Source organism: Ruditapes philippinarum, unplaced genomic scaffold (assembly GCF_026571515.1).
Source record: "Ruditapes philippinarum isolate M1 unplaced genomic scaffold, ASM2657151v2 ctg2266_1_1_1_1, whole genome shotgun sequence".
In the NCBI taxonomy this organism is placed as follows: domain Eukaryota; kingdom Metazoa; phylum Mollusca; class Bivalvia; order Venerida; family Veneridae; genus Ruditapes; species Ruditapes philippinarum.
This window is the reverse complement of record NW_026857028.1, coordinates 15,537-29,610: the sequence shown is the minus strand read 5'-3', so window position 1 is coordinate 29,610 and position 14,074 is coordinate 15,537. Positions and strand designations below refer to the sequence as shown.

Sequence of the window (14,074 nt, the reverse complement as noted above, 5' to 3'; positions counted from 1 at the left end):
ACTCACTCACTGAATCAATCAACCAATCATTCATTCATTTATTCATACATTCATTCATCACTCATTTATTCTTATATTTATTTATTTATTTATTTATTTATTTATTTATCTATTTATTTATTTACTTAATCTCTTATTTCAGGAAACATAAAGATTTGCGTTTTTGTACACAAGTTTTGCATAAAAATCTTATGAAGTTCCGAATTCCCCAATTTTGATTCTTTCCGCGCGTTCTCATTTATGACATAATATTGTGTAATAGCCACGTGCTGTATTGCGATAATCGAAGCCAATACTGATAAAGCCGGATATTGATCCGGATATTGATCATAAACGCAGCAGGGTATAACGAGTGTCGCTTTTCTCTGATTACGTAAGTTAGCGCAATTGGTGTTGAATGTCTTAACGGTAATTTTTACTGTTTATTTCTAATATAATTCATGTACGAAATGAAGGAATTAAATTGTGATCTCATAATCGAGTCTCTATGTGGTTTTGTTCCAGATATTATAAAGACTCTAACCTGACACGTTAAAATGAAACAGACATAGCGGCTGTATTCTTTCAAATGTTTTTGCAGCGTCGTGTTGTTGTTATCCTTTTATCTGGCGGAATTCGTCATTTAAACAAGACACAATTAAGATTTATCTTAAAGTAAATTTTGAAGTACCCTGCTGCCAGGTACAATTATATTTAAGTTAACAAGCTAGAATCAGATGGATGTCACTGGGGAGTATGTACATGCATTGTTGATAGATGATGTCAAATTATTCGAAATAGCATTTCTTGAAAAATATCATCATCATCTCCCGAGTTTTCACGTCTCCCATCAGCCGTGTTTCTGCATAAACGGTGACTTGAACAGGACAGGGGAACATGGCCGTGCTATGTAAATTAACATTTGTACCCTGGTTAAAATAAAATTATGTATCTTTGAAACAGTTTTTGTATGAGTAAATTTAAAAAATCATGTTAAGGACATACTAAATTATATATTGATAGTAAAATCACTTTTTAAATTGGACTTTCGAATTTTTACCGATACTCAAAATATTCTTATACTGATAAAGTTTGAAATTAAATTTCAATTATGAAATCCGCAGATAATGTGAATGGATCTTTATATTTCATTTAAGGAAGGAAGGAAGTAAGGAAGTAAGTAAGTAAGTAAGTAAGTAAGTAAGTAAGTAAGTAAGTAAGTAAGTAAGTAAGTAAGTAATTTATTTTAATGACATGTGTAAACTTATTTTACAAATCTAATTTTACAACATATCAAATATACCCGGCCCAATGGGCCTATAAATCACCTCCAATAAACATAAAATATTTACATAAAGTCATAAGTGATTATATGAGCCCTGTCATGACAAAACCAACATAATGGGTTTGCGACTAGCATGGATCCAGACCAGCCTGCGCCTCCGCGCAGTCTGATCAGGATCCATGCTGTTCGCTGTCAGTTTCTCTACTTGTAATAGGGTTGGTAAGATCACAGCATGGATCCTGATCAGACTGCGCGGATGCGCAGGCTGGTCTGGATCCATGCTGGTCGCAAACCCATTATGTTGGTTTTGTCATGACGCGGCTCATTATAAACAAACTCATTTGTAAAAATCGTAGATACAACGTAATAGAAGTATTGTATATAATCATTGTGTAATAAATAGTTCATGTGATTTATCCTATAATTGTATCTATAAATGCTTTGTCGTATTTCACAGTGTGAGGGAAATGTGCAGTCTGACCGAAACTTGAACCGGGGACTCCGATTGAGCTATTCGGCCGCTTACAAATCTTTTCCTGAACAGTGGCATAATCCCCTGCTTTATTAAAATTCACAGATTTACAGCAATATGCGAACTAAAACTCTTAAGCTATATGCAGCCATGGTGCTATCCGACCATTTTCTCCTCTTAATAGTGAACAGTTCTGAACCGTGACACATATGTCAATATTGTTCATGTACTAAAGTCAATAATAATTACAATGTTCAATGAGTATTTCATGTAATGTATATATGTATATATCAATTATGATAACAGTTGCAGAATTACATGTGAATATGTATATATTATTTTGTAAGTTTTAAGATAATACATAATACATGTGAATATGTGAATGTTATTTTGTAAGTGTTAAGATTGTTATTACTATACGTCAACATTCTTTGGCAGTGTGTAAATCATATCAGTCAAAATTGTGATACTGAAGAGTTTTTTTGTTTTTAAGAGAAATAACTTTGAGTGTAATGTACCTGGTAAGAGACTTGTAAGTTAAATAATAATTTTGATATTATATGTGTACCTACGTGAAAAATTGACAGGTAGTTTCTTTATCAATCAAATTGATCATCTCCAAACATTTGATGATTGTTGATATAATGTATATATGTTGAAACTTGAAACTTGAAAACTTGATTTAACGCCTATTTCTACATATAGAATACATATTCAATGGCGTTGTACAGCTATATACCTTATATGTGCTACTCCCAGTGCTACCATACACAATACTCCCAGCAGTGCGACGGTCACAGTGATTGGGTCAATCCCCACCAACATGTAACAATCTACACCCCTGCACCCCTGCACATGATAACACATGGGCTAGACTTTATTATATTATTATACATTGAAAATAATAAAAAAACACTAGAAATATACAAACATGCACAAAACAATTAGGAACAGACAATGCCTTCAGCGTCACTTAAAAAAGTGCAAAAAAGTCCTTGAAGTAAAATGATTTCAGTTGTCTTTTGAAAATTTCAACAGATTCACATTTTCTCATATTAATAGGTAGTTCATTCCACAATTTTGGTCCTATCGTGCTAAAAGCTCTGTCAGAAAAAGTCCTCTTCTTATTAAAAGGAACAACATAACAACCAACTGAGGATTCAGATGATCTTAAGGTTCGTTCTGACACTTGATGAGACAAAAGCTCTATTAAATATGATGGTGCGTTTCCTACCGAACAGTTATACATGTATGTCAGTATCTTGAAACTGATTCGTGCTTTAATCGGAAGCCAGTGCAGATCGAATAATGCCTGTTTAGAACTATCATACTTGGAACGACCTAACACCAGTTTGGCACACATATTTTGAATACGTTGAAGTTTGGCTAATTCATTTTGAGATATGCCGTATAGAATGATGTTGCAATAATCTAAATGGGATATTACTAAAGATAAAACAAGTGTTTCACTTGTTTTTTATCTTTTAGTATATATGTTGAAGTCATACACTGTTGGTTATTTTGTATGTTTTGTGTCCTCATTGGCTTTAAAGCCTATTTGAATGAAATAACGTGTATTCTGCATAATAGAAACTGGGACATAATATGAATAAAGTCCCAAACAGAACAGTTATTCCATTAGAGCAGATAATGAATAAAAAGTTATTTTTAATATAAGTACTGAGCTTTCAACACACAAACATTAACTTAATTACAGTTGTCAAACTAAAATATATGATAAATTTTACTATTAATTATCAATCCTTTATTAAAGCAATTTAATATTTTAGAATTTTGGCAATTCGACTCAAAAAGAAAAGAAATATAAAAAATACATTCTCTTGATAAGTTATTTCTTATTATTATTAAAACACACATACATTTATTTAATTATAGTTGTCTAACTAAAATATATGATAAATTTTACTATTATTATTAAAATTATTATTATTATTATTAAAAAGTAAATAACTGATTAAGCATTAGAATTAAAGTTTTGCCTATGAAAAAGTATCAATGCTTATGTTATACATGTATGAAAAGCGTTTAAGGATACATGATATTTCCTATTTAATATTTATTAAATTTAAATTTATTTTGACTTAATATGCTGGTTTCTTCCGGATTATCAAGGACCTTAATATAAATCCGTGGCATTATTAATGCTAAATGCTTTATTGTACAAACGGTATCTAGGCATATCACGCGTTTTCAAAACAGCCAATGAGTTTAAAGCGTTGGTTTTGTATCACGTGAATCCTATCAACCAATCAGAAATAGCGCGGGCGAAATGAAAAAAGAAAAAAAAAACGCGATTGGAAATGGATGGTTAATAAAATTCAGAATATTGCAAAACAAGGTAGGTTAAAAGTTATTTTTTATCGTTGTAATATCAATATGCGATCAATAAAATAGTTGCATTTTGTGAACAACAGCTTATTTCAGGGTTAAACTGATTTGTTTTTAGAAAACTTTAACACTTTTTAATCTGTTTCGCTATTCAATATGGCCGCCGGATTAGATAATTAAAGCAGGATTATATCCCCAAATTTTGACTCTGAGGTTACGAGTTTGATTTCTAAACTGTATCTTGTTTAATAAATAATTTGTTTGAAAATGCAAAAACCAAAAAAAGAAAAGGTTATTTCTAAAATACGTTAATCATAACTTCCCTTGAGGGTAAAAAAGACACCACGTTAAAAATTACGACATTTAAACATCGAAGATATCAAGGTATTACAGCCCCTGGACATGGTAGTACAAAAGGATTAATCAGTGTGTGTGACACGACCTTTGTATGCTTGATTGGTCAACTGATTGGACTTTATAATAATCTTGAGCGATCTCAATTATCACTTAAAATCAGGGGTGCGAGTCAATGCGCAATCAAGCAAGCTGAAAAGACACACTCAGATTCTATTTGTTTTAATAGTACTTTATGAAATAGATAGCCGAAAAATAGGTTATTTTTTTATCTATTCAATCAGGGTCTTTCAAATAGAATTTGAAAGACCCTGATTCAAAATAATAACAACAATTATGAGATTTAACAGATTAACATATTTTAAAAGAAAATTGCTTAGTACTTCTAAAAAATATGTTTATAAATTTTTAGATAAAGTCGTCTTTCTCAGTCTTGAGTATTCAACGAGCAGAATACTTGTTTTATATTCACAGTTTTTATTTTTATACAAATCCCCATTATTTGATGCAAATATAAGTCACTTTAAAGACTCCGCTCTTTTCATTTTTATTCACTTTTTTTTAAGTTTCTGTACACATGTTTCTATATATTTCTTATTTATATTAACTATATATAAATTAATACAAATCTGAAACAAAAATAGCAAACAAATATTTCTTTTTTCATTTATATCATCATACATTTAGATGAATAAAAAAAAAGAAAATATTTGTCAGAATTTTTTATTTACATTAATACAAAGAATGACAGATAAATACCCTTGATGTCAAAAGATATGCTTATATTTACATTGATACGAAGCTTAGTGTCGGTGTAAGAATTTTAAAACTCGTGCATATAAAATATAGCAACGAACCAGAAGTTTTAAAACGGTTTTGTTTGTATTGTTTTAGCATAATTAGTAATAAGCAAGATCGAGTTTACTCGCAATTCAGGACAGACAACTCTTTTTTCATTCGACATTCTTGGTTATTTATCTACGTTGTTCAGGATAGCACAGATTTTAAATTGTATATACATGAACTGAGTTTTCAACATTTATATTGTATTTTTTATTGGACAAATAATTAAAATTTAAATATCTGTTTCTTATTATAATCAAAACATTTTATTTAGTTTTTAAGATAAACATTACGCATAAGGTGATATCGCATTGGTCAGTCACAAACGATTTCGAGACGTTTCGGCCCCAAGACGTATCGGCCCCAAACTACCCAAGACGTTTCGGCCCCGGACGTTTCGGCCCTTTACCAAATCGGCCCCATAATATGTACTATATTTTAAACCGATATATTAATAGCATTTCAATGATTAATAAATGAATCAATTAATATATATATTTTTCATTTTGTATAAATCTAGATTATAATAGTAGTAGGGGAAAAGTAATCAATACAAACAGAACAGAACATAAACTTTATTTGAAAAAATATTATACACAAACAAACAATTATTTACAACATATATAGATAATATTTTATTAATACAAACAGAACAGAACATAAACTTTATTTGAAAAAATATAAAACAAAAACAAACAATTATTTACAACATATATAGATAATATTTTATTAATACAAACAGAACAGAACATAAACTTTATTTGAAAAAATATAAAACACAAACAAACAATTATTTACAACATATATAGATAATATTTTATTTGAAAGATTAAGAAGCAAGACACAAAACAACACATGAGACAGACATTTAATTATCATCAACAACTATTTAACAGGGACGAGTTTGATGGATACGAAAATACAAGTACAGAACAGTTAAACAATTTTACTTGAAACGATTATCAGGTAAGGAGAGTTACTTCATGCACGTGAAAATCGAAACATTCGGTCATGTAATTTTACAATGAAAATAAATTATAAGCCATAATATCTATAATTCTTTTGTCACTGTCAACATCGTTTGATTAAACTAATTAATAAATAAATATGATTTATACTTTACTCTTCGTTGTCATTGTATATTTTTTATTTAGAAATTATTGATTCCTATAACAGCACGTGTTACAATTATTTCATTTTTTTTCTGAATCATTACACTGATCTTTCTTTTGAATTGGTGTATAATCTGGTTAATCAATCATAAAATCTGACCTACCTGTATCGCATTTTCGGTGCTGCCATCTGTCACATATATCGCATGTCACTGCATGCTGTCTCCCACGCACAACATTTTTGCACTCAATGCACAGATCGGACATTTCTGTCCGTTTATCAGTCACAATTTTTACACTTAAAATCCGATTGTAAGTATTAAATCACAGTTAATTTCCAGCAAATAATTTATCTAATTTAATTTTATATATAATGAAATTATTCCAACAATTATACGCACAAACACTTTATTTTCGAATGTTATAACTTATCTATAGCATGTACATAGCATTTATAATTTGGTTTCAGTTTTTCAATCAGTTTTATAACATCTAGCATCTATCATTATCTAATAGCAATAATAATTAAAAATATTATCATGAGATTATAGCAAACCGTTTTTCATATCTTTTGAAGTTTTCTCTGATATTACTTACCGCCAATTAGCATAAAGCTATAAACAGTTAATTAGTTACACCTTGAAAAAATTACGTATAGTTTAATTACGATCAAAAGATAATGTTATCTAAGAAATAATTGTAATTAACTTTCTTAATCCAGAAGTTTTAGTGGTTTGTTTTATAAATTAAGTAACCTGCCTTTATTGTTTGTTACACCTTTTAAAACATTAACGTACATCTAAATGGTTCAAGAGATCAAAAGATAATAAATAATCATTTAAAGAATTAAAGTGTCATAATTGTTTAATTGTTATTAAATAAATTGTTGTTAATCAATCAAGCAATATACTATAGTGGGGCCGAAACGTCTCACGGAAAAGGGCCGAAACGTCCAGGGGCCGATTTGGTTTGGGGCCGAAACGTCCTGTTTCCGTCACAAACACGCGCCTGTTTGAGGAAACAGTTATAAATTTAATATTTCGTTATACATAAATTAACTGTATAGAGCCTTTGTACATCACAATTTTTTTCGACATTCCACATTTTGACTTATATTTCACATAAAGCGATATGGTAACACACGCACGCACGAACACACAAACATACATAACTACACATGCACATAAAAGTGAACACGTTCCTACAGTATTAACACTCGCACATGTGATCACTTATGAAATATTTTCAATGTGCTCTTTATCAGTTTATGATGAAGTTATATTATGATTTTTTCAGGACAGTGTACAGCGTGTTTAAATCTTCCAGAAATGCAGCTGTGCCCTCTTAACAGCAATTATAGATGAAGCAAAGTATGGTAGCAAGTAATATAGATGTAAGTTAACGTATATACATTGTTGTATTTTGTGAATAAAATAAGACAATTACACGGACGTACTGTCTGTAAAGAAGAGTTACACAGACTCATATATTCCCATCCGTACTGACATCATGTGTTTTAATCTTTCTCAAGGAAAAGTCAAATTTCCTTAATTACACGCATTTATTTTGACATGAATAAATGTGGTTAGTTATAAATACATTGGTTCTCTTTTATATCTTGTTGGCGGAATGATGTCATAAAATGATGTCAATTAAGGCATATAAGCATTTTGCAGCGCATTTGAAAATGCTAAAACATCCTTGCTTTTAATATGCAAAAATCAAATATATAAAATATATACAACTCCAACACACACAATTGTTTGATATCGATGCGCTGTGCATGCGACTTTATTTTATTAAATTAGTTTTCTTTTCTTAAACATATTACTGTATCAAAAAATATGTATTTCTTCACAGTTTAATCACTTTTATATATGTTAATGATAGTATTTTTTTAGTTACTACGTGCGTAAGCGATAAGTACGCCGCTTTGATAATGTGAGAGTGACTTTACATTTTCTTTTGTGCATGTACACTAAAGTTAACAACCTTTGTCTGACTAGGTAAAACAGGGTTTTCAGAAGCGAATATAATGTAAGATAAGAAACAGAATTTGAAATGTCTTGATGGCAAAGTTAGTAAAGTCATTCGAATGTCATACACATTAAATTTTATCACGAGTTCGAGCCTCACAAGTTGTCTCACTTTTTTTTGCGTTTTTCTTACCATATATTTTTTTTAATTTTACATTAGAAAAATGAATTGGAATAGAAAGGTAGTTTTGTTATGATATTTAATAATTTAGATATACATGCACGGATGATAGTGATTTTTATCCTGTATAGTGTGTAGTATGTAGAAGTCATAGTACTTTTGCAGTGCAGGAGTATTTCGTGCAAACGTAACTATAGTTGAAACAGTCTGTGTACAGTATCATGCATTCCGTATAAATTTGCACCAACTTGCTAAATAGGGCTAAATACAGCTACATTTAAAACAAAATGAGAAGTTAATAGAAAATAGCACAGCATTTATAATCTTTGCAATAAATAATACAAAACTTTCTTACTTGATTGATAATTATAAAGCAATACTTTTGGGAAAAAGGTGCAATTCGAGCCTAGCTGTATTGCATTGATATTTACCACAACTTTACCTACTGCATTACGCTGAGAGTTGGTAAATTTGTTGATAATTTAATTTATATAGCTAGCCTGTTTGAAGATAATAAACACAATATGATAGCTGTTTTAAACCTGGATGGTGGACTTGACCACCTCGTCAATTAATTATTATACTAAACGCACAGTACTTGTGCGCACGTGAAACATATCATGATATGGCGTTGATACGTAAATGTTTCACGTGCGCACGTAATACTGTCGCATTCGCATGTATTAACTAAAATATTTCCTATGTTATTTTATGCAATTGTCACATATGATACGTATATTTTCTGAATTTGATTTCATACAATCAGATTAATGCTATAGGCAAGGGAGGATATTTTGATTTATAATTTTTGTGAGAATTATCACTTTATTTTTAGTGATGGCACACTGTAAGAGATTCTATTGTCAACTTACCTAGTTAAACAGTCTTAACAATAAAAAAATATTAATATACACTATTGTATATTGAAGGTATTCATTCGTTGCTGTGAAGTTGTGATGAGATAGTTTTTGAAACAATTGAAACTGAAACAAACAATAATCCAAATTTGTTAAGATTTACGTTTTTATATAAATGAGAAGTATAGCTGGGTATCCCGCCTTTTACTTAACTGGATATCATTGTGCAAACACGGATCTACATCTGAGTAGCAAATATCTGTACATTTTAAACCATTTTTTTCAAACGAATTGACTCCTACTAACGATACTAATATACATCGTAAAACGATCAAAAAGATTATGTCAGCACTTTTTCCCAATGCAATGTTATTTTGTTTACATATATTTTTAATCAATAAAATACTCTTTACATAGAACAAAGATACCATTATAATTTATATTACAAGTGTGAAATAATATATTCGTAAAAGTTTCATAACAAAAACATATAACTTATCATCCGTCAAAGATTAATCATTTCATTTAAATCCTGTGTAAATGGTTGCTTATAAATGACATCTTTATCCTAATGATATAAGATAATTTTGAAATTTGCGTAAGAAAAAAAAATTGTATATATGTATACGCTTAAAAAAATGCTTGTGTATAGACTTTTTGAAAGTTGTGATAACTATTTCATGACACTATTTAAACAGGATTTTAAACTCTCTTTTTTCAGATACACACATGCCGAAGAAGATTGTAATATCTGGAGAAAACATTTCCTACGTCACGAAATAGACACCGTCACACTGGCCTATAGATGATTGATATATTTAAGTGCTTTTAAGAACAGTGTTTGAATGACGAATTTCTGAAAATACGGATTTTTAATTTTAATGCTTATTATTAAAACTTTCTGTAATTATCAATTTGTGCCATGGACTCATTTTCCTAAAATAACATGTGAATGTTAACACGAGCAAATGATATGAATATCTTTAAAATGTTTTATGGGTGTAATATAAGTGGCTCATATGAATCATTGTTAAGATAAATCGAAAAGAACTTCAATTTAGCATAGTTTGTTCTAGATTTAAACAACATGCAATTCATAAAGGTTACGGCTTGAAAATATCGAAAAATGTACATGTATAATTCGATCTCTAAAGAAAATATCGCGGTGCGGATGTTCTACACCGTGATACGTATTTCATGACTCTGTATTGCAACATACCGGTATATCGCCGTTCCGTTGCAACGCTACATTAATGTGTCCCTCTGGAATAAGTATGACTATTGTAGCGAAGACATGTTTATTTGGTTATATATATGTATACATATTGAATATATGTTTATGAAATAATAAATATTTAATAGTGACTCGATTTGGTTTTTACTTTATTATTTGAAATACTCCAATTGTGAAGATAAAGTTCTTAAGCATATGACTTTACAGTTCCAATTCACAATGTGTAATCAAACATGTTCTATTGTACAAGCCTGCATTTCGGTCATGTATACGTGTTACTTATATGTAAATGCATGCTTTTGATAGTATCTGTACCTTCTTTTATCTCGATAATACAGTTCTGTATACCCTGTGTACAACTAAAAAATGCAATTCCGTATATCCCCTGTATATATTGAAAATACGATTCCGTATATCACCTGTATATGTAGAAAATACGATTCGTATATCTTCTGTATATGTAGAAAATACGATTCCGTATATCATCTGTATATGTGGAAAATACGATTCCGTATATTATCTGTATATGTGGAAAATACGAGTCCGTATATCATCTGTATATGTAGAATATACGGTTCCGTATATCCTCTGTATACGTAGAAAATACGAGTCCGTATATCCTCTGTATATGTAGAAAATACGGTCTCGTATATCCTTGGTATATTTATAGTATACTAGAGATAACAACCTTGATAAAGTCCGTATACGGAATTTTATTCTCCGTATACTTCAAATATACGAACAAATATACGTACATGTATATGGTGCAAATACGGAATTCCGTATATGCCTGATGCATATACGGACTTCCCGTATACTCGGTGTTCTCCCTATACGGACTCGTATACTTGGTCCGTATATTCGACAAATACATCCCGTACACGCCCGTGTATGTCAAAAATACGGGACCGTATATTCCCGTATATCAGTATATTTTTCGCAGTGCATGCTCTAAAACAATTATTTAAACAACGGATATTTTGGAAACTCTATTTACCTTCTCCAGCTATGATTTGGTCGAGGGTGTGTTTAGATTGATCAGGTAGACTGTTTCACTTATTTTGGTGTTAAATTTGCACATACTGGTACTTTAGAAGCAACAATTAAGATTTTGTCTGACCAAGCTTTAAGAGCTTATCATAACCTTTTATAGTCATATATCAAAACTAAATTGCATTTATTTGATTGTACAGTTGTTTCATACTATTGTGTGGTTCTGAAAAATGTGATTCTTATAAAATAAAAGAAATCGACCAGCTGGATATCAGATTGTGCATAATATTTTGGGAGTACCAGATTTGCCTGTCTATGGAGAAATTGGCTCTCCTTCATTAAAAATTGAGACTGTTGTCGGTATATCATTTTTTTCTGTGTTTTTTTTTTATAGATTTTGGGTGCAATCTTGTATTTCTTGATTATCTGACAATTTTGTTCGAAATGAAATTTCGTTTTGTATTTTGTGAACCCTTTTTGCAAACATTTTACTGACCTGCTCAAAACATAGAAACTGGAGCACTGATGTCAGAATACATAAAAATTTAACTTTTAGGTCTAAGTACTCGTACTCTGAAAGAACGTTGTATAATTACATACAATCTGAGTGTGGACACACATGCATCTTGATTTTAAACATATTCAAGTGGCAAATTGAAGCATATCCGAGTACTATGACACTTGTTTAAATATTCATGCGAGACAGTACTTAATCTTTAACATAGCCTTTAATTTATTTCGGTATATACGTATTTTAATGATAAAACAACAATAATAATTGATAATACCTTGGCATTATGTTATGTAACCTTTTACAGCATCATCTTCGTTATGCAAACCAATGTCTTTTGCAAAAGATCTAGGCCTATTATTACAAATCGCGAAGTATCATAAAGAGAACACACTTAATTCATTATTACACCTATGGTCAATTAGAATATCATATAACAAATGTGGTGATTATGAATCATTTATATTTTGTAAAAAGTTGCTTAAATGCTTTTAAGGTTGTTTGTTTTCCTATAACGTACGATTTTTATTTCTACAAATGTTATATTTTTGATAACAACACACTTTCTATTACATGTTTTTTCACAGAAAACAAGTAAGTCAACAACAGGACAAATACAATAAATTGGAAAATAAATTAAAATCATAATACGTCCATAAGACAAGTGTCCATAAACATAAAAACTGGCATAAATGATAAGAGTTGAAGTTGTATTTTTGCACAAAAACAAAAAATGGAAATAAGCATTGAAATGTGTTGTCATGAAAATAAAAAATTATATCAAAGAGCGAGGTTCACTAAGCACCAAAAATGGCCCCATCTTAGATATTGATAAAAACCTAAAGATGTATAGTACAATGTGTTACATTTTCAAAATAGACATTTATTAGGCATTTCTGGTTACTATGACGACATAATGACGTCATAATTAGAGCACCTGCTTAATTCAATTAAATCACAAATTTGACGACAATTTTCATACAAGACTAATAAATTTGTGTGTTTGACTAACTTAAACTCATAAAGATAGCAATATATTTCTTATATATTGTAAACAAAATTATAGTTTAGTTAAAATTAGACTAGTGTGTCACAAAACTAATATAAAAGATAAATGGGGCTCGTTTCGGATATTCCAAATTCGGATATTTAGAAATAAAAATGTGCATGCATACAGTGTAACTTCTGAAAACCGAACACCCATGGGACTTGTCAAAAAGTTCGGATTTCAGAAGTTTCCGGAATTCAGAGGTTTAGGATCATGTGGACAAGACTAAGCCACTAAATATCAAGGAAAATGTGATCATTACTGTAATATCATATATAATAGTCTTTTAATCAAGATAAAGATGTGAAGGTTTAGAAGGTGTTTCGTTCCTTATTACTATGAATCTAATGCAAATTTCTGAAAAAAACATTATTTAAAGATTGTTCTGTCTTCATTTTAATCAATTAAATTTTTCTCATTTTTATCTTACCTGCAAATGCCTTTGAATTTCTATCAGTTCGTAGAAATGTTGTTAATTGCATAAACTTACATATTGTCCGATGCCAGTTAATTATTTAGTACATCAAATGCGCTCAAATCCCTAAAGACGTTTGATGCATACAATGTCCCAATTAATTGTCATTTAATCCGCTAATAAACACTTGAAATTAACAATTCAATTCAATTCAATCTTTATTTAGCAATCGGCATAAATATGCCTTTGGCCATTTACAAGTAAATAATTATAGAATATGGCCAAGACAAAATAACATATAAATGTACAATAATAATTCAAATGCATATGATTAATCAAACACATAACATATAAACATTACAATACAATGAAAATAAATTTACAATAAAGCACTGTTTGTCTGTAAAAATTCATTTAGCTCAATAGCCAATGTTCTTACTTTAAACGCCTCTTTAATATAAGTTG

General features: G+C 29.9%; 1 long non-coding RNA gene across 1 annotated transcript; it reads left to right on the top strand.

The window, feature by feature from the left end:
- Positions 1-3,844: 3,844 nt before the first annotated feature.
- Positions 3,845-10,778, top strand: LOC132748510 (uncharacterized). Its single transcript, XR_009628265.1, has 3 exons — positions 3,845-4,095; positions 7,691-7,787; positions 10,130-10,778. It is a non-coding gene; the product is annotated as an uncharacterized LOC132748510 (long non-coding RNA).
- Positions 10,779-14,074: the final 3,296 nt, after the last annotated feature.